General features: G+C 51.7%; 1 protein-coding gene across 2 annotated transcripts in view; it reads right to left on the reverse strand.

The window, feature by feature from the left end:
- The window catches only part of LOC128701316 (Polypeptide N-Acetylgalactosaminyltransferase 1), a 631,487-nt gene that overhangs the window by 393,343 nt on the left and 219,590 nt on the right, over positions 1 to 18,554 (reverse strand). The gene's annotated exons all lie outside the window — the stretch shown is intronic.

Consider the following 18,554-nt stretch of genomic DNA (forward strand, 5'->3'; position numbering starts at 1 on the left):
ACACCTCCCAGAACATCATCCTTTTTCCTCCCTCACCCCTGCAGGAACATCCCTCTCCCTTCTCCCACACCCCTTGCAGGAACATCTCCTTTTTCCTCCCCACACCCCTGCCCCCAGGAAACATCTCCTTCCTTCCCACACCCCTGCAGGAACACCTCCTTCCTTCCCACACCACCCCTGCAGGAACATCTTCCTTCCCTCCACCCACACCCCTGCAGGAAACATTCTCCTCTTCCCTTCACCCCGCAGGAACACCCCTTCCTCCCTCACCCTGCAGGAACATCCTCCTTCCTCCTACACCCTTGCAGGAACATCTCCTTTCCTCCCCCACACCCCTGCAGGAACATCTCCTTTCCCCTTCCCTCCTTACCCCTGCAGCAGAAACATCCTCCTTTTCCTCCTCACCCTTGCAGGAAACACCTCCCTCCTTTCCACCCCAACCTTCCTTGCATGGAACACTCCTCCTTCCTCCCCACCCCTGCAGAAACATCTCCTTTTCTCCCACCCACACTCCCTGCAGGTGGAACATCTCCCCTTTCCTCACCCTTGCCAGGAAATATCTCCTTTCTCCCACACCCTGCAGGAACAATCTCCTTTCCTCCCACACCCCTGCAGGAAACACCTTCCTTTCCTCCCACACCCCTGCAGGAACATTCTCCTTCCCCTCCCCCACTCCCTGCAGGAACACCTTCCTTCCCTTCCCCTAATCAATTTCCCTGCAGGAACATTCCCTTTTCCTCCTCACCCTGCAGGAACACCTCCTTCCTCCCTCACCACCCCTGCAGGAACATCCTTCCCTCCTCACCCCTGCAGGAACATCTCCTTCCTCCCACACCCCTGCAGGAAACATCTCCTCCTTTCTCCCACACCCCTGCAGGAATGGAACCTATCTCCTTTCCTCCTCACCCTGCAGGAACACCTCCTTCTCAAACACCCTGCAGGTTACCTTTTCTCCTCACCCCTGCAGAAACATCTCTCTTCCCTCCTGTACACCTTCTGCAGGAACATCCTCCTTTCCTTCCTCCTTCACCCCGCCCCCAGGAACACCCTCCTTCCTCTTCCTTCACCCCTGTGAACATTTCCTTCCTCCTCACCCCCTGCAGGAACATCCTCCTCCCACCAATTCACCCCTGCAGGTAACACTCCCCCTTCCTCCCTTCACTCCCAGGAACACCTCCCCTCCACCTCACCCCTGCAGGAACACCTCCTTCCCACCTCTGAACATCCTTCCTTCCTCCCACCCCCTGCAGGAAACATCTCCTTTCTCCCACACCCTGCAGTGAAACATCTCCTTTCTTCCTCCCACAATTCCCCTGCAGGAACATTCTCCTTCCTCCCACACCCCTGCAGGAAACATCTCCTTTTCCTCCTCACCCCTGCAGAAACATCTCCCTTTTCTCCCCACCCCACCCTGCAGAGAAACATCTCCTCCTCCTCACCTCACCCTGCAGAAACATTCTCTCCTCTCCCCACCACCTCCCTGGGCAGGAAACATTCTCCTCTCCTTTTCTTCCTCACCTCCTGCAGGAACATTCTCCTCCACCTACACTTCTTGCAGAAACATCTCCTTCCTCCCACACCCCTGCAGAAACACCTTCCTTTTTCTCCTCACTTCCTGTACAGGACTTATTCTCCTACACCCTGCCCAGAACATCTCCTTTCCCTCACTCCCCTGCAGGAACATCTTCCTTTTCTTCCCCTAATTCCCCTGCAGGAAAACATCTCTTCTCCCTCCCACCCCTACCCCAGGAAACATCTCCTTTCCTCCCCACACCCTGCAGGAACATCTCCTTTTCCTCCTCACCCCTGCAGGAAACATCCTCCTTTTCCTCCCCTACACCCCTGCAGGAAACATCTCTCCTTCCTCCCACACCCTCTGCAGTGGAACATCTCCTTTTCCCACCACTTACCCTGCATGAAACATCTCCTCTTTCTCCCCACCCTTGCAGGAACATTCCTTTCTCACCCTCACCCTTATGGAACATCTCCTCTTCCTCACTCCCTGCAGGAACATCCTCTTCCTCCCTCCTCACCCCCTGCAGAAACATCTCCTTTTTCTCCCCTCCCCACACCCTGCAGGAACATCTCCCTTTCTCCTCACCCCCTCCTTATGAAACATCTCCTCTCCCTCACCCCTGCTATGGAACATCTCTCCTTTTCTCCTCACCCCTTGCAGGAACATCCTTCCCTCTTCCTCTCACTCCCTGCAGGAACATCTCCTTCCTTCCCTCACCCCCAGCAAGATTCCTTCCTCCTCCCCTACCCCTGCATACAATTCTTCTTCTCACCTCTTCCTCCCCCCTCACTTCCCCTGCAGGAACATCTCCTTTTTCTCCCCTCACCCCTGCAGGAACATCTTCCTTTCCTCCTCACCCCCTGCAGGAACATCCTCCTTTTCTTCCCTACCCTCCTACCCCCAGGAACATCTCCTTCCTCCCTCACTCCCTGCAGGAAACATGATCCTCCTCCTCCTCACTCCCTGCAGGAACATGATCCTCCTCCTCCTCACCCTCCCAGGGCAAGGAATCACCTCCTCCTACCCCTTGCACAACACTGAATTCCATTCTTTCTCCTCACCCCTGCCCAGTAGAACATTCTCTTTCCTTCCTCACTCCTGCAGGAATCACTTTTTCTCCTCACTTCCCTGCAGGAACATCTCTCCTTTTCCTTCCTCAATCCTTGCAGGAAAACATCTCTCCTTCCTCCTCACTCCCCCTGCAGGAACATCTCCTTCCTTTCCCTCCACCCTGTCAGGAACACCCCTCTTCCTCCTCTCCTCACCCCTGCAGGAACATTCCTCTCCTCTCACCCCAGGAACATCTCCTTCCTTCCCCACCCTGCCAGGAACATCTTCCTTTCCCTCCCCCCACCCCCAGGAACACCCCTCCTTCCTCCTCCCCCTCTACCCTGCAGGAATATCTTCTTCTCCTCAACCCCAGGAACCATCCTTCCTCCTCCCTACCCCCTGCAGGAACATCCTCTTCCTCCCCACCCCTTGCAGGAACATCTCCTCCTTCCTCCCACCCCTCACCCCTGCAGGAGGAACATCCCTCCTCCTTCCCCACCTCTGGGAACAATCACCTTCCTTCTCCTCACCCCTGCAGGAACATCTCCTTCCTCTCCCTCCCCCACCCTGCAGGAACATCTTCCTTTCCTCCTCACCCTTGCAGGAACATCTCCTCTCCTTCACCCCACCTGAACAGGAGATTCTCCTCTCCCCACCCCTCTGCAGGAACAGATTCCTTTCCTTCCCCTCACCCCTTGCATGGAACATCTCTTCTCACCCTGCAGGCAACATCTTCCTTCTCCCTAATTCACCCTGCAGTGGAACATCTCCTTTTCCTCCCCACTCCCCTGTATGGAACACCCTTCCTCCTCAATTTCCCTGTACAGGAAACATCCTCCTTTCCTCCCTCACTCCCTGCAGGAACATCTCCTTTCTCACCCCTGCAGGAATGACTTCCTCCCACCTCTGCAGGAACATCTCCTCCTCTCCTCACCCCTACAGTGGAACATCCCTCTCCTTTCCTCCTCACCCCCTGCAGGAAACATCTCCTTTTTCTCCTCACTACCCTGCAGGAACATCTTCCTTTTCCTCCTCACCTTCCTGCAGGAAACATCTCCTTTCCTTCCTCACCCTGCAGGAACATCTCTCCTTTCCTCCACTACCCTGCAGTGGAAACATCTCCCTTTTCCTCCCTCACCCTGCAGGAAACATCTCCTTTCCTCCTCACTACCCCTGCAGGAAACATCGATCCTCCTCTTCCCCACCCCTTGCAGGAAACATCTCCTTTTTCCTCTCACCCCTGCAGGAACATCTCCTCTCTCCTCAATTCCCTGCAGGAAACATTCCCTCCTTCCCCTCCACCACCCTGCAGGAAACATCTCCTCTCCTCCTCCCCACCCCTGCAGGAAACATCTCCTTTTTCTCCCCTCACCCTGCAGGAACATCTCCTTTTCTTCCTCACTCCCTGCAGGAAACATCTCCTCTCCTCCTACCCAGCCCCCAAGTGAAACATCTCTCCTTTTTCTCCTCACCCCTGCAGGAACATCTCCTCCTCACCCTGCAGGAACATCTCCTTTCTTCCTCACCCTCTAGCAGGAAACATTCTCCTCCTCCCCACTCCCTGGGCAGAAACATCTTCCTTTTTCTTCCCTCACCCCTGCAGGAACATCTTCCTTTTCCTCCCCTCACCCTGCAGGAAACATCTCCTTTTCTCCTCACCCCCTGCAGGAACATCTCCTCCCTTCCTCCCCACTCCCTGGCAGAAACATCTCCTCCTCCTCACTCCCTGCAGGAACATCTCCTCCTCCTCCCCACCCTGCAGAAAACATCCCTCCTCCCCTCACCTGCCCTAGGAACATCTCCTTCTCCTCACCCTGCAGAAACATCTTCCTTTCTCCCTCAATTCCCTGCAGGAAACATCCCTCCTCCCCTCAATCCCTGCAGGAAACATCTCCTCCTCCTCACCCTAGGGTAGAAACATCTCCTTTTCTCCTCCTTCAATTTCCCTGCAGCCAGATTCCTTTTTCTCCCTCTTCATCCCTGCAGAGTGGAAACATCTCCTTTTCCTCCTCACCACCCTGCAGGAAATCATCTCCTTCGCCTCCCTCAACTCCCCTGCAGGAAACATCTCCTTTCCTCCCTCACCCCTACAGAAACATTCCTCCTCCTCACCCAGTAGGAAACATTCCTTCCTCCTCACCAGAAAGATTCTCCTCACTTCTGCAACAACCATTCCTTTCCTCCCCTACCCCTGCAGGAAACATCCTCCTTTTTCTCCCCTCACCCCTGCAGGAAACATCTCCTTTTCCTTCCCCTCACCCTGCAGGAACATCTCCTTTTCCTCCTCACCCCTGCAGGAAACATCTCTCTTTTCCTTCCCTCACCCTGCAGGAATCTTATTCCTCCTCACTTCCCCTTGCAGTAGGAACATCTCCTTTCTCCACCCCATTCCCCTGCAGGAACACTTCTTCCCTCCCTCCTTCACCTTACCCCTACAGGAACATCCCTATTTTCCTTCCCTCACCTTATGCAACAATATCTTCCTTACCACCCCTGCAGAGAACAACCCTTATTCCTCCTCACTTCCCAGGTAATGAACCACCCTATTCTCCTCTACTCCTGCAGGAACACTCCTTCCTCCTCACTTTTACAGAGGAATAGTCCCTATTTTCTCCTTTACCTCTGCAGGAACACCTATTTCCTTCCTCACCCCTTTTTATGGGAACAACTATCCTTTCCTATCACCTGGAATGGAACATCCTCTTTTATCCTCACCCCAAGGAATTAACTTTTTGTACAATTCATTTTTCTCTACAGAACAACTATCTTCCCTTTCCTTCACTTCTGTGAGAATCAATTTCCCGATTCTTTATTAGAACTATCAGGAACAACCTCCTTCCTCCTCACCTCCCTTGCAGGAACAACCCCATTCCTTCCCTACCTCACCCTGCAGAACACTCCTCCTTCCTCCTCACCTCCTGCAGGAACACCCCTTCCTTCCTCCCCTACCTCCCTGCAGGAACACCTCCTTCCTTCCCTCCCACTTCCCCTTGCAGGAACCCACCTTCCTCCCTCACCCCTGCAGGAACAACCCCATTCCTCCCTCACCCCTGCAGGAACACCCCCCTTCCTCCCTCACCCCTGCAGGAACACCCCCCTTCCTCCCTCACCCCTGCAGGAACACCTCCCTTCCTCCCTCACCCCTGCAGGAACACCCCCCTTCCTCCCTCACCCCTGCAGGAACAACCCCCTTCCTCCCTCACCCCTGCAGGAACAACCCCATTCCTCCCTCACCCCTGCAGGAACACCTCCCTTCCTCCCTCACCCCTGCAGGAACACCTCCCTTCCTCCCTCACCCCTGCAGGAACACCTCCCTTCCTCCCTCACCCCTGCAGGAACACCTCCCTTCCTCCCTCACCCCTGCAGGAACACCTCCCTTCCTCCCTCACCCCTGCAGGAACACCTCCCTTCCTCCCTCACCCCTGCAGGAACACCCCCCTTCCTCCCTCACCCCTGCAGGAACACCTCCCTTCCTCCCTCACCCCTGCAGGAACAACCCCCTTCCTCCCTCACCCCTGCAGGAACAACCCCATTCCTCCCTCACCCCTGCAGGAACACCTCCCTTCCTCCCTCACCCCTGCAGGAACACCTCCCTTCCTCCCTCACCCCTGCAGGAACACCTCCCTTCCTCCCTCACCCCTGCAGGAACACCTCCCTTCCTCCCTCACCCCTGCAGGAACACCCCCCTTCCTCCCTCACCCCTGCAGGAACACCTCCCTTCCTCCCTCACCCCTGCAGGAACACCTCCCTTCCTCCCTCACCCCTGCAGGAACACCTCCCTTCCTCCCTCACCCCTGCAGGAACACCTCCCTTCCTCCCTCACCCCTGCAGGAACACCTCCCTTCCTCCCTCACCCCTGCAGGAACAACCCCATTCCTCCCTCACCCCTGCAGGAACACCTCCCTTCCTCCCTCACCCCTGCAGGAACACCTCCCTTCCTCCCTCACCCCTGCAGGAACACCCCCCTTCCTCCCTCACCCCTGCAGGAACACCCCCCTTCCTCCCTCACCCCTGCAGGAACACCTCCCTTCCTCCCTCACCCCTGCAGGAACACCTCCCTGCCTCCCTCACCCTTACAGAAACACCTCCCCGCCACCCTCACCCCTACAGAAACACCTCCCTGCCACCCTCACCCCTACAGAAACACCTCCCCGCCACCCTCACCCCTACAGAAACACCTCCCTGCCACCCTCACCCCTACAGAAACACCTCCCCGCCACCCTCACCCCTATAGGAACACCTCCCTGTCACCCTCACCCCTGCAGGAACATCTCCCTGCCATCCTCACCCCTACAGGAACACCTCCCTGCCACCCTCACCCCTGCAGGAACACCTCCCTGCCTCCCTCACTCCTACAGGAAGGACTCCCTGCCACCCTCACCCCTGCAGGAACATCTCCCTGCTACCCTCACCCCTGCAGGAACACCTCCCTGCCACCCTCACCCCTGCAGGAACACCTCCCTTCCTCCCTCACCTCTGCAGGCACACCTCCCTTCCTCCCTCACCTCTGCAGGAACACCTCCCTTCCTCCCTCACCCCTGCAGGAACACTTCCCTTCCTCCCTCACCCCTGCAGGAACACCTCCCTTCCTCCCTCACCCCTGCAGGAACACTTCCCTTCCTCCCTCACCCCTGCAGGAACATCTCCCTTCCTCCCTCACCCCTGCAGGAACACTTCCCTTCCTCCCTCACCCCTGCAGGAACATCTCCCTTCCTCCCTCACCCCTGCAGGAACACCTCCCTTCCTCCCTCACCCCTGCAGGAACACTTCCCTTCCTCCCTCACCCCTGCAGGAACACCTCCCTTCCTCCCTCACCCCTGCAGGAACACTTCCCTTCCTCCCTCACCCCTGCAGGAACATCTCCTTTCCTCCCTCACCCCTGCAGGAACACCCTTCCTCCCTCACCCCTGCAGGAACACCCTTCCTCCCTCACCCCTGCAGGAACATCTCCTTTCCTCCCTCACCCCTGCAGGAACACCCTTCCTCCCTCACCCCTGCAGGAACATCTCCTTTCCTCCCTCACCCCTGCAGAAACACCCTTCCTCCCTCACCCCTGCAGGAACATCTCCTTTCCTCCCTCACCCTTGCAGGAGCATCTCCTTTCCTCCCTCACCCCTGCAGGAACACCCTTCCTCCCTCACCCCTGCAGGAACATCTCCTTTCCTCCCTCACCCTTGCAGGAGCATCTCCTTTTCTCCCTCACCCCTGCAGAAACATCTCCTTTCCTCCCTCACCCCTGCAGGAACACGTTTCCTCCCTCACCCCTGCAGGAACAACCCCCTTCCTCCCTCACTCCTACAGGAACACCTCCCTGCCTCCCTCACCCCTGCAGGAACACCTCCCTGCCACCCTCACCCCTGCAGGAACACCTCCCTGCCTCCCTCACCCCTGCAGGAACACCTCCCTGCCTCCCTCACCCCTGCAGGAACACCTCCCTGCCTCCCTCACCCCTGCAGGAACACCTCCCTGCCTCCCTCACCCCTGCAGGAACACCTCCCTGCCTCCCTCACCCCTGCAGGAACACCTCCCTGCCTCCCTCACCCCTGCAGGAACACCTCCCTGCCTCCCTCACCCCTGCAGGAACACCTCCCTGCCTCCCTCACCCCTGCAGGAACCTATAATTATCTGCAGTGGTGATAACTATAATTATCCTTAGTGGGAAGACCTGGAGTATACCTGTAGGGTGTCCCGGGGGGTCAACGCCCCCGCGGCCGGTCCATGAGCAGGCCTCATGGTGGATCTCGGCCTGATTAACCAGGCTATTACTGCTGGCCGCATGCAATCCGCTGTACGAACCACAACCCGGCTGGTCAGGTACTGACCAAACGGTTGTTGATTTTTTTCTCTAGGTCTCTTAATATTCCAAATGATAACCTGAGAATGCCATTGTAGATCGGCTTCAAACTTTCAGGGCTGATACATACTTGTGCTGTTGTTTTTTTTTTATGCCATAACCTGAGAATGCTGCTTCAGAAAGGCTTGAAACTTGGGATGATAATACAAGTAAATGAGAGGAAAGTTCAATATAATTTTAATTTATGTAGGTGGAATACTTTTTTGTTACATTAGTCTGGGAGCGAGTCTCGGGGGCGCTGCCCCTCGCAAACTTTCTTCGAGTCCATTCTGACTGTGTACTCAAAAACCAGAGTTTGATACTCAAAAGTGGAGTGTTAAAAGGCCTTGTAGGGTACTAAAGTGGAGTGTTAAAAGGCCTTGTAGGGTACTAAAGTGGAGTGTTAAAAGGTCTTGTAGGGTACTAAAGTGGAGTGTTAAAAGGTCTTGTAGGGTACTAAAGTGGAGTGTTAAAAGGCCTTGTAGGGTACTAAAGTGGAGTGTTAAAAGGTCTTGTAGGGTACTAAAGTGGAGTGTTAAAAGGTCTTGTAGGGTACTAAAGTGGAGTGTTAAAAGGTCTTGTAGGGTACTAAAGTGGAGTGTTAAAAGGTCTTGTAGGGTACTAAAGTGGAGTGTTAAAAGGTCTTGTAGGGTACTAAAGTGGAGTGTTAAAAGGTCTTGTAGGGTACTAAAGTGGAGTGTTAAAAGGTCTTGTAGGGTACTAAAGTGGAGTGTTAAAAGGTCTTGTAGGGTACTAAAGTGGAGTGCTAAAAGGTCTTGTAGGGTACTAAAGTGGAGTGTTAAAAGGTCTTGTAGGGTACTAAAGTGGAGTGTTAAAAGGTCTTGTAGGGTACTAAAGTGGAGTGTTAAAAGGTCTTGTAGGGTACTATAGTGGAGTGTTAAAAGGCCTTGTAAGGTACTAAAGTGGAGTGTTAAAAGGTCTTGTAGGGTACTAAAGTGGAGTGTTAAAAGGCCTTGTAGGGTACTAAAGTGGAGTGTTAAAAGGCCTTGCAGGGTACTAAAGTGGAGTGTTAAAAGGTCTTGTAGGGTACTAAAGTGGAGTGTTAAAAGGCCTTGTAGGGTACTAAAGTGGAGTGTTAAAAGGTCTTGTAGGGAACTAAAGTGGAGTGTTAAAAGGTCTTGTAGGGTACTAAAGTGGAGTGTTAAAAGGTCTTGTAGAGTACTAAAGTGGAGTGTTAAAAGGTCTTGTAGAGTACTAAAGTGGAGTGTTAAAAGGTCTTGTAGGGTACTAAAGTGGAGTGTTAAAAGGTCTTGTAGAGTACTAAAGTGGAGTGTTAAAAGGTCTTGTAGGGTACTAAAGTGGAGTGTTAAAAGGTCTTGTAGGGTACTAAAGTGGAGTGCTAAAAGGTCTTGCAGGGTACTAAAGTGGAGTGTTAAAAGGCCTTGCAGGGTACTAAAGTAGAGTGTTAAAAGGCCTTGAAGGGTACTAAAGTGGAGTGTTAAAGGTCTTGTAGGGTACTAAAGTGGAGTGTTAAAAGGTCTTGTAGGGTACTAAAGTGGAGTGTTAAAAGGCCTTGTAGGGTACTAAAGTGGAGTGTTAAAGGTCTTGTAGGGTACTAAAGTGGAGTGTTAAAAGGTCTTGTAGGGTACTAAAGTGGAGTGTTAAAGGTCTTGTAGGGTACTAAAGTGGAGTGTTAAAAGGTCTTGTAGAGTACTAAAGTGGAGTGTTAAAAGGTCTTGTAGGGTACTAAAGTGGAGTGTTAAAAGGTCTTGTAGGGTACTAAAGTGGAGTGTTAAAAGGTCTTGTAGGGTACTAAAGTGGAGTGTTAAAAGGTCTTGTAGGGTACTAAAGTGGAGTGTTAAAGGTCTTGTAGGGTACTAAAGTGGAGTGTTAAAAGGTCTTGTAGGGTACTAAAGTGGAGTGTTAAAAGGTCTTGTAGGGTACTAAAGTGGAGTGTTAAAAGGCCTTGTAGAGTACTAAAGTGGAGTGTTAAAAGGCCTTGTAGGGTACTAAAGTGGAGTGTTAAAAGGTCTTGTAGGGTACTAAAGTGGAGTGTTAAAGGTCTTGTAGGGTACTAAAGTGGAGTGTTAAAAGGTCTTGTAGGGTACTAAAGTGGAGTGTTAAAAGGCCTTGTAGAGTACTAAAGTGGAGTGTTAAAAGGCCTTGTAGAGTACTAAAGTGGAGTGTTAAAAGGTCTTGTAGAGTACTAAAGTGGAGTGTTAAAAGGCCTTGTAGAGTACTAAAGTGGAGTGTTAAAAGGTCTTGTAGAGTACTAAAGTGGAGTGTTAAAAGGTCTTGTAGAGTACTAAAGTGGAGTGTTAAAAGGTCTTGTAGGGTACTAAAGTGGAGTGTTAAAAGGTCTTGTAGGGTACTAAAGTGGAGTGTTAAAAGGTCTTGTAGGGTACTAAAGTGGAGTGTTAAAAGGTCTTGTAGAGTACTAAAGTGGAGTGTTAAAAGGCCTTGTAGGGTACTAAAGTGGAGTGTTAAAAGGTCTTGTAGGGTACTAAAGTGGAGTGTTAAAAGGCCTTGTAGAGTACTAAAGTGGAGTGTTAAAAGGCCTTGTAGAGTACTAAAGTGGAGTGTTAAAAGGTCTTGTAGAGTACTAAAGTGGAGTGTTAAAAGGCCTTGTAGAGTACTAAAGTGGAGTGTTAAAAGGTCTTTTAGAGTACTAAAGTGGAGTGTTAAAAGGCCTTGTAGAGTACTAAAGTGGAGTGTTAAAAGGTCTTGTAGGGTACTAAATTGGAGTGTTAAAAGGTCTTGTAGAGTACTAAAGTGGAGTGTTAAAAGGTCTTGTAGGGTACTAAAGTGGAGTGTTAAAAGGTCTTGTAGGGTACTAAAGTGGAGTGTTAAAAGGCCTTGTAGGGTACTAAAGTGGAGTGTTAAAACGTCTTGTAGGGTACTAAAGTGGAGTGTTAAAGGTCTTGTAGAGTACTAAAGTGGAGTGTTAAAAGGTCTTGTAGGGTACTAAAGTGGAGTGTTAAAGGTCTTGTAGGGTACTAAAGTGGAGTGTTAAAGGTCTTGTAGAGTACTAAAGTGGAGTGTTAAAAGGTCTTGTAGGGTACTAAAGTGGAGTGTTAAAAGGTCTTGTAGGGTACTAAAGTGGAGTGTTAAAAGGTCTTGTAGGGTACTAAAGTGGAGTGTTAAAAGGCCTTGCAGGGTACTAAAGTGGAGTGTTAAAAGGCCTTGTAGGGTACTAAAGTGGAGTGTTAAAGGTCTTGTAGGGTACTAAAGTGGAGTGTTAAAAGGTCTTGTAGGGTACTAAAGTGGAGTGTTAAAAGGCCTTGTAGGGTACTAAAGTGGAGTGTTAAAGGTCTTGTAGGGTACTAAAGTGGAGTGTTAAAAGGTCTTGTAGGGTACTAAAGTGGAGTGTTAAAAGGTCTTGTAGGGTACTAAAGTGGAGTGTTAAAGGTCTTGTAGGGTACTAAAGTGGAGTGTTAAAAGGTCTTGTAGAGTACTAAAGTGGACTGTTAAAAGGTCTTGTAGGGTACTAAAGTGGAGTGTTAAAAGGTCTTGTAGGGTACTAAAGTGGAGTGTTAAAAGGTCTTGTAGAGTACTAAAGTGGAGTGTTAAAAGGTCTTGTAGAGTACTAAAGTGGAGTGTTAAAAGGTCTTGTAGGGTACTAAAGTGGAGTGTTAAAAGGTCTTGTAGGGTACTAAAGTGGAGTGTTAAAAGGTCTTGTAGGGTACTAAAGTGGAGTGTTAAAAGGTCTTGTAGAGTACTAAAGTGGAGTGTTAAAAGGCCTTGTAGGGTACTAAAGTGGAGTGTTAAAAGGTCTTGTAGAGTACTAAAGTGGAGTGTTAAAAGGTCTTGTAGGGTACTAAAGTGGAGTGTTAAAAGGCCTTGTAGGGTACTAAAGTGGAGTGTTAAAAGGTCTTGTAGGGTACTAAAGTGGAGTGTTAAAAGGTCTTGTAGGGTACTAAAGTGGAGTGTTAAAAGGTCTTGTAGGGTACTAAAGTGGAGTGTTAAAAGGTCTTGTAGAGTACTAAAGTGGAGTGTTAAAAGGTCTTGTAGGGTACTAAAGTGGAGTGTTAAAAGGTCTTGTAGGGTACTAAAGTGGAGTGTTAAAAGGTCTTGTAGGGTACTAAAGTGGAGTGTTAAAAGGCCTTGTAGGGTACTAAAGTGGAGTGTTAAAAGGTCTTGTAGGGTACTAAAGTGGAGTGTTAAAAGGTCTTGTAGGGTACTAAAGTGGAGTGTTAAAAGGTCTTGTAGAGTACTAAAGTGGAGTGTTAAAAGGCCTTGTAGGGTACTAAAGTGGAGTGTTAAAAGGTCTTGTAGGGTACTAAAGTGGAGTGTTAAAAGGTCTTGTAGGGTACTAAAGTGGAGTGTTAAAAGGTCTTGTAGAGTACTAAAGTGGAGTGTTAAAAGGCCTTGTAGGGTACTAAAGTGGAGTGTTAAAAGGTCTTGTAGGGTACTAAAGTGGAGTGTTAAAAGGTCTTGTAGGGTACTAAAGTGGAGTGTTAAAAGGTCTTGTAGGGTACTAAAGTGGAGTGTTAAAAGGTCTTGTAGAGTACTAAAGTGGAGTGTTAAAAGGTCTTGTAGAGTACTAAAGTGGAGTGTTAAAAGGTCTTGTAGAGTACTAAAGTGGAGTGTTAAAAGGTCTTGTAGAGTACTAAAGTGGAGTGTTAAAAGGTCTTGTAGAGTACTAAAGTGGAGTGTTAAAAGGTCTTGTAGAGTACTAAAGTGGAGTGTTAAAAGGTCTTGTAGAGTACTAAAGTGGAGTGTTAAAAGGTCTTGTAGGGTACTAAAGTGGAGTGTTAAAAGGTCTTGTAGGGTACTAAAGTGGAGTGTTAAAAGGTCTTGTAGAGTACTAAAGTGGAGTGTTAAAAGGTCTTGTAGAGTACTAAAGTGGAGTGTTAAAAGGTCTTGTAGAGTACTAAAGTGGAGTGTTAAAAGGTCTTGTAGGGTACTAAAGTGGAGTGTTAAAAGGTCTTGTAGAGTACTAAAGTGGAGTGTTAAAAGGTCTTGTAGAGTACTAAAGTGGAGTGTTAAAAGGTCTTGTAGAGTACTAAAGTGGAGTGTTAAAAGGTCTTGTAGAGTACTAAAGTGGAGTGTTAAAAGGTCTTGTAGAGTACTAAAGTGGAGTATATAAAGTAGTAAGTGTGATTCTCTCAGTAGAGAACAAGAGCACATTACTTGTTACTGGTAGACAGAAAAATTTCTTTAGTTTATTACAGGTCACTCATACTGAGACCCAGCCTCCCTCATACTGAGACACAGCCTCCCTCATACTGAGACACAGCCTCCCTCATACTGAGACACAGCCTCCCTCATACTGAGACCCAGCCTCCCTCATACTGAGACCCAGCCTCCCTCATACTGAGACCCAGCCTCCCTCATACTGAGACCCAGCCTCCCTCATACTGAGACACAGCCTCCCTCATACTGAGACACAGCCTCCCTCATACTGAGACCCAGCCTCCCTCATACTGAGACCCAGCCTCCCTCATACTGAGACCCAGCCTCCCTCATACTGAGACCCAGCCTCACTCATACTGAGACACAGCCTCCCTCATACTGAGACACAGCCTCCCTCATACTGAGACACAGCCTCCCTCATACTGAGACAGCCTCCCTCATACTGAGACAGCCTCCCTCATACTGAGACCCAGCCTCCCTCATACTGAGACCCAGCCTCCCTCATACTGAGACCCAGCCTCCCTCATACTGAGACCCAGCCTCCCTCATACTGAGACCCAGCCTCCCTCATACTGAGACCCAGCCTCCCTCATACTGAGACCCAGCCTCCCTCATACTGAGACCCAGCCTCCCTCATACTGAGACACAGCCTCACTCATACTGAGACACAGCCTCCCTCATACTGAGACACAGCCTCCCTCATACTGAGACACAGCCTCCCTCATACTGAGACAGCCTCCCTCATACTGAGACAGCCTCCCTCATACTGAGACACAGCCTCCCTCATACTGAGACACAGCCACCCTCATACTGAGACACAGCCTCCCTCATACTGAGACACAGCCTCCCTCATACTGAGACACAGCCTCCCTCATACTGAGACACAGCCTCCCTCATACTGAGACCCAGCCTCCCTCATACTGACACAGCCTCCCTCATACTGAGACACAGCCTCCCTCATACTGAGACCCAGCCTCCCTCATACTAAGACACAGCCTCCCTCATACTGAGACACAGCCTCCCTCATACTGAGACCCAGCCTCCCTCATACTGAGACCCAGCCTCCCTCATACTGAGACCCAGCCTCCCTCATACTGAGACCCAGCCTCCCTCATACTGAGACACAGCCTCCCTCATACTGAGACACAGCCTCCCTCATACTGAGACACAGCCTCCCTCATACTGAGACACAGCCTCCCTCGTACTGAGACCCAGCCTCCCTCATACTGACACAGCCTCCCTCATACTGAGACACAGCCTCCCTCATACTGAGACCCAGCCTCCCTCATACTAAGACACAGCCTCCCTCATACTGAGACACAGCCTCCCTCATACTGAGACACAGCCTCCCTCATACTGAGACACAGCCTCCCTCATACTGAGACACAGCCTCCCTCATACTGAGACACAGCCTCCCTCATACTGAGACCCAGCCTCCCTCATACTCAGACACAGCCTCCCTCATACTGAGACCCAGCCTCCCTCATACTGAGACCCAGCCTCCCTCATACTGAGACCCAGCCTCCCTCATACTGAGACCCAGCCTCCCTCATACTGAGACCCAGCCTCCCTCATACTGAGACCCAGCCTCCCTCATACTGAGACACAGCCTCCCTCATACTGAGACCCAGCCTCCCTCATACTGAGACCCAGCCTCCCTCATACTGAGACACAGCCTCCCTCATACTGAGACCCAGCCTCCCTCATACTGAGACCCAGCCTCCCTCATACTGAGACACAGCCTCCCTCATACTGAGACCCAGCCTCCCTCATACTGAGACCCAGCCTCCCTCATACTGAGACCCAGCCTCTCTCATACTCAGACAGCCTCATACTGAGACCCATCCTCCCTCATACTGAGACCCAGCCTCCCTCATACTGAGAGCCAGCCTCCCTCATACTGAGAGCCAGCCTCCCTCATACTGAGACACAGCCTCCCTCATACTGAGACACAGCCTCCCTCATACTGAGACCCAGCCTCCCTCATACTGAGACCCAGCCTCCCTCATACTGAGACCCAGCCTCCCTCATACTGAGACACAGCCTCCCTCATACTGAGACACAGCCTCCCTCATACTAAGACCCAGCCTCCCTCATACTGAGACACAGCCTCCCTCATACTGAGACCCAGCCTCCCTCATACTGAGACACAGCCTCCCTCATACTGAGACACAGCCTCCCTCATACTGACACCCAGCCTCCCTCATACTGACACCCAGCCTCCCTCATACTGAGACACAGCCTCCCTCATACTGAGACACAGCCTCCCTCATACTGAGACACAGCCTCCCTCATACTGAGACACAGCCTCCCTCATACTGAGACACAGCCTCCCTCATACTGAGACACAGCCTCCCTCATACTGAGACACAGCCTCCCTCATTGAGACACAGCCTCCCTTATACTGAGACGCAGTCTCCCTCATACTGAGACACAGCCTCCCTCATACTGAGACAGCCTCCCTCATACTGAGACACAGCCTCCCTCATACTGAGACACAGCCTCCCTCATACTGAGACCCAGCCTCCCTCATACTCAGACACAGCCTCCCTCATACTGAGACCCAGCCTCCTTCATACTGAGACCCAGCCTCCCTCATACTGAGACACAGCCTCCCTCATACTGAGAGCCAGCCTCCCTCATACTGAGACCCAGCCTCCCTCATACTGAGACCCAGCCTCCCTCATACTGAGACCCAGCCTCCCTCATACTGAGACCCAACCTCCCTCATACTGAGACACAGCCTCCCTCATACTGAAACCCAGCCTCCCTCATACTCAGACACAGCCTCCCTCATACTGAGACACAGCCTCCCTCATACTGAGACACAGCCTCCCTCATACTGAGACCCAGCCTCCCTCATACTGAGACCCAGCCTCCCTCATACTGAGACACAGCCTCCCTCATACTGAGACACAGCCTCCCTCATACTGGGACCCAGCCTCCCTCATACTGAGGCCCAGCCTCCCTCATACTGAGACACAGCCTCCCTCATACTGAGACCCAGCCTCCCTCATACTCAGACACAGCCTCCCTCATACTGAGACACAGCCTCCCTCATACTGAGACACAGCCTTCCTCATACTGAGACACAGCCTCCCTCATACTGAGAAACAGCCTCCCTCATACTGAGACACAGCCTCCCTCATACTGAGACCCAGCCTCCCTCATACTGAGACACAGCCTCCCTCATACTGAGACACAGCCTCCCTCATACTGACACCCAGCCTCCCTCATACTGAGACACAGCTTCCCTCATACTGAGACACAGCCTCCTTCATACTGAGACACAGCCTCCCTCATACTGAGACACAGCCTCCCTCATACTGAGACACAGCCTCCCTCATACTGAGACACAGCCTCCCTCATACTGAGACACAGCCTCCCTCATACTGAGAAACAGCCTCCCTCATACTGAGACACAGCCTCCCTCATACTGAGACACAGCCTCCCTCATACTGAGACCCAGCCTCCCTCATACTCAGACACAGCCTCCCTCATACTGAGACCCAGCCTCCTTCATACTGAGACCCAGCCTCCCTCATACTGAGACACAGCCTCCCTCATACTGAGAGCCAGCCTCCCTCATACTGAGACCCAGCCTCCCTCATACTGAGAAACAGCCTCCCTCATACTGAGACCCAGCCTCCCTCATACTGAGACCCAGCCTCCCTCATACTGAGACCCAGCCTCCCTCATACTGAGACACAGCCTCCCTCATACTCAGACACAGCCTCCCTCATACTCAGACACAACCTCCCTCATACTCAGACACAGCCTCCCTCATACTGAGACACAGCCTCCCTCATACTGAGACCCAGCCTCCCTCATACTGAGACACAGCCTCCCTCATACTGAGAACCAGCCTCCCTCATACTGAGACCCAGCCTCCCTCATACTGAGACACAGCCTCCCTCATACTGAGACACAGCCTCCCTCATACTGAGACCCAGCTTCCCTCATACTGAGACACAGTTTCCCTCATACTGAGACACAGCCTCCTTCATACTGAGACACAGCCTCCCTCATACTGAGACACAGCCTCCCTCATACTGAGACACAGCCTCCCTCATACTGAGACACAGCCTCCCTCATACTGAGACACAGCCTCCCTCATACTGAGACAGCCTCCCTCATACTGAGACACAGCCTCCTTCATCCTGAGACACAGCCTCCCTCATACTGAGACCCAGCCTCCCTCATACTGAGACACAGCCTCCCTCATACTGAGACACAGCCTCCCTCATACTCAGACACAGCCTCCCTCATACTCAGACACAGCCTCCCTCATACTGAGACACAGCCTCCCTCATACTGAGACCCAGCCTCCCTCATACTGAGACACAGCCTCCCTCATACTGAGACACAGCCTCCCTCATACTGAGACACAGCCTCCCTCATACTGAGACACAGCCTCCCTCATACTGAGACACAGCCTCCCTCATACTGAGACACAGCCTCCCTCATTGAGACACAGCCTCCCTTATACTGAGACGCAGCCTCCCTCATACTGAGACACAGCCTCCCTCATACTGAGACACAGCCTCCCTCATACTGAGACACAGCCTCCCTCATACTGAGACACAGCCTTCCTCATACTGAGACACAGCCTCCCTCATATTGAGACCAAGCCTCCCTCATACTAAGACCCAGCCTCCCTCATACTGAGACACAGCCTCCCTCGTACTAAGACCCAGCCTCCCTCGTACTGAGACACAGCCTCCCTCATACTGAGACACAGCCTCCCTCATACTGAGACACAGCCTCCCTCATACTGAGACAGAGCCTTCCTCATACTGAGAGACAGCCTCTCTCATACACTGAGACCCAGCCTCCTTCATACTGAGACACAGCCTCCCTCATACTGAGACCCAGCCTCCCTCATACTGAGACAGAGCCTTCCTCATACTGAGAGACAGCCTCTCTCATACACTGAGACCCAGCCTCCCTCATACTGAGACAGAGCCTTCCTCATACTGAGAGACAGCCTCTCTCATACACTGAGACCCAGCCTCCTTCATACTGAGACACAGCCTCCCACATACTGAGACCCAGCCT

The sequence above is a fragment of the Cherax quadricarinatus genome, chromosome 37 (genome assembly GCF_038502225.1).
Source record: "Cherax quadricarinatus isolate ZL_2023a chromosome 37, ASM3850222v1, whole genome shotgun sequence".
Lineage (NCBI taxonomy): Eukaryota > Metazoa > Arthropoda > Malacostraca > Decapoda > Parastacidae > Cherax > Cherax quadricarinatus.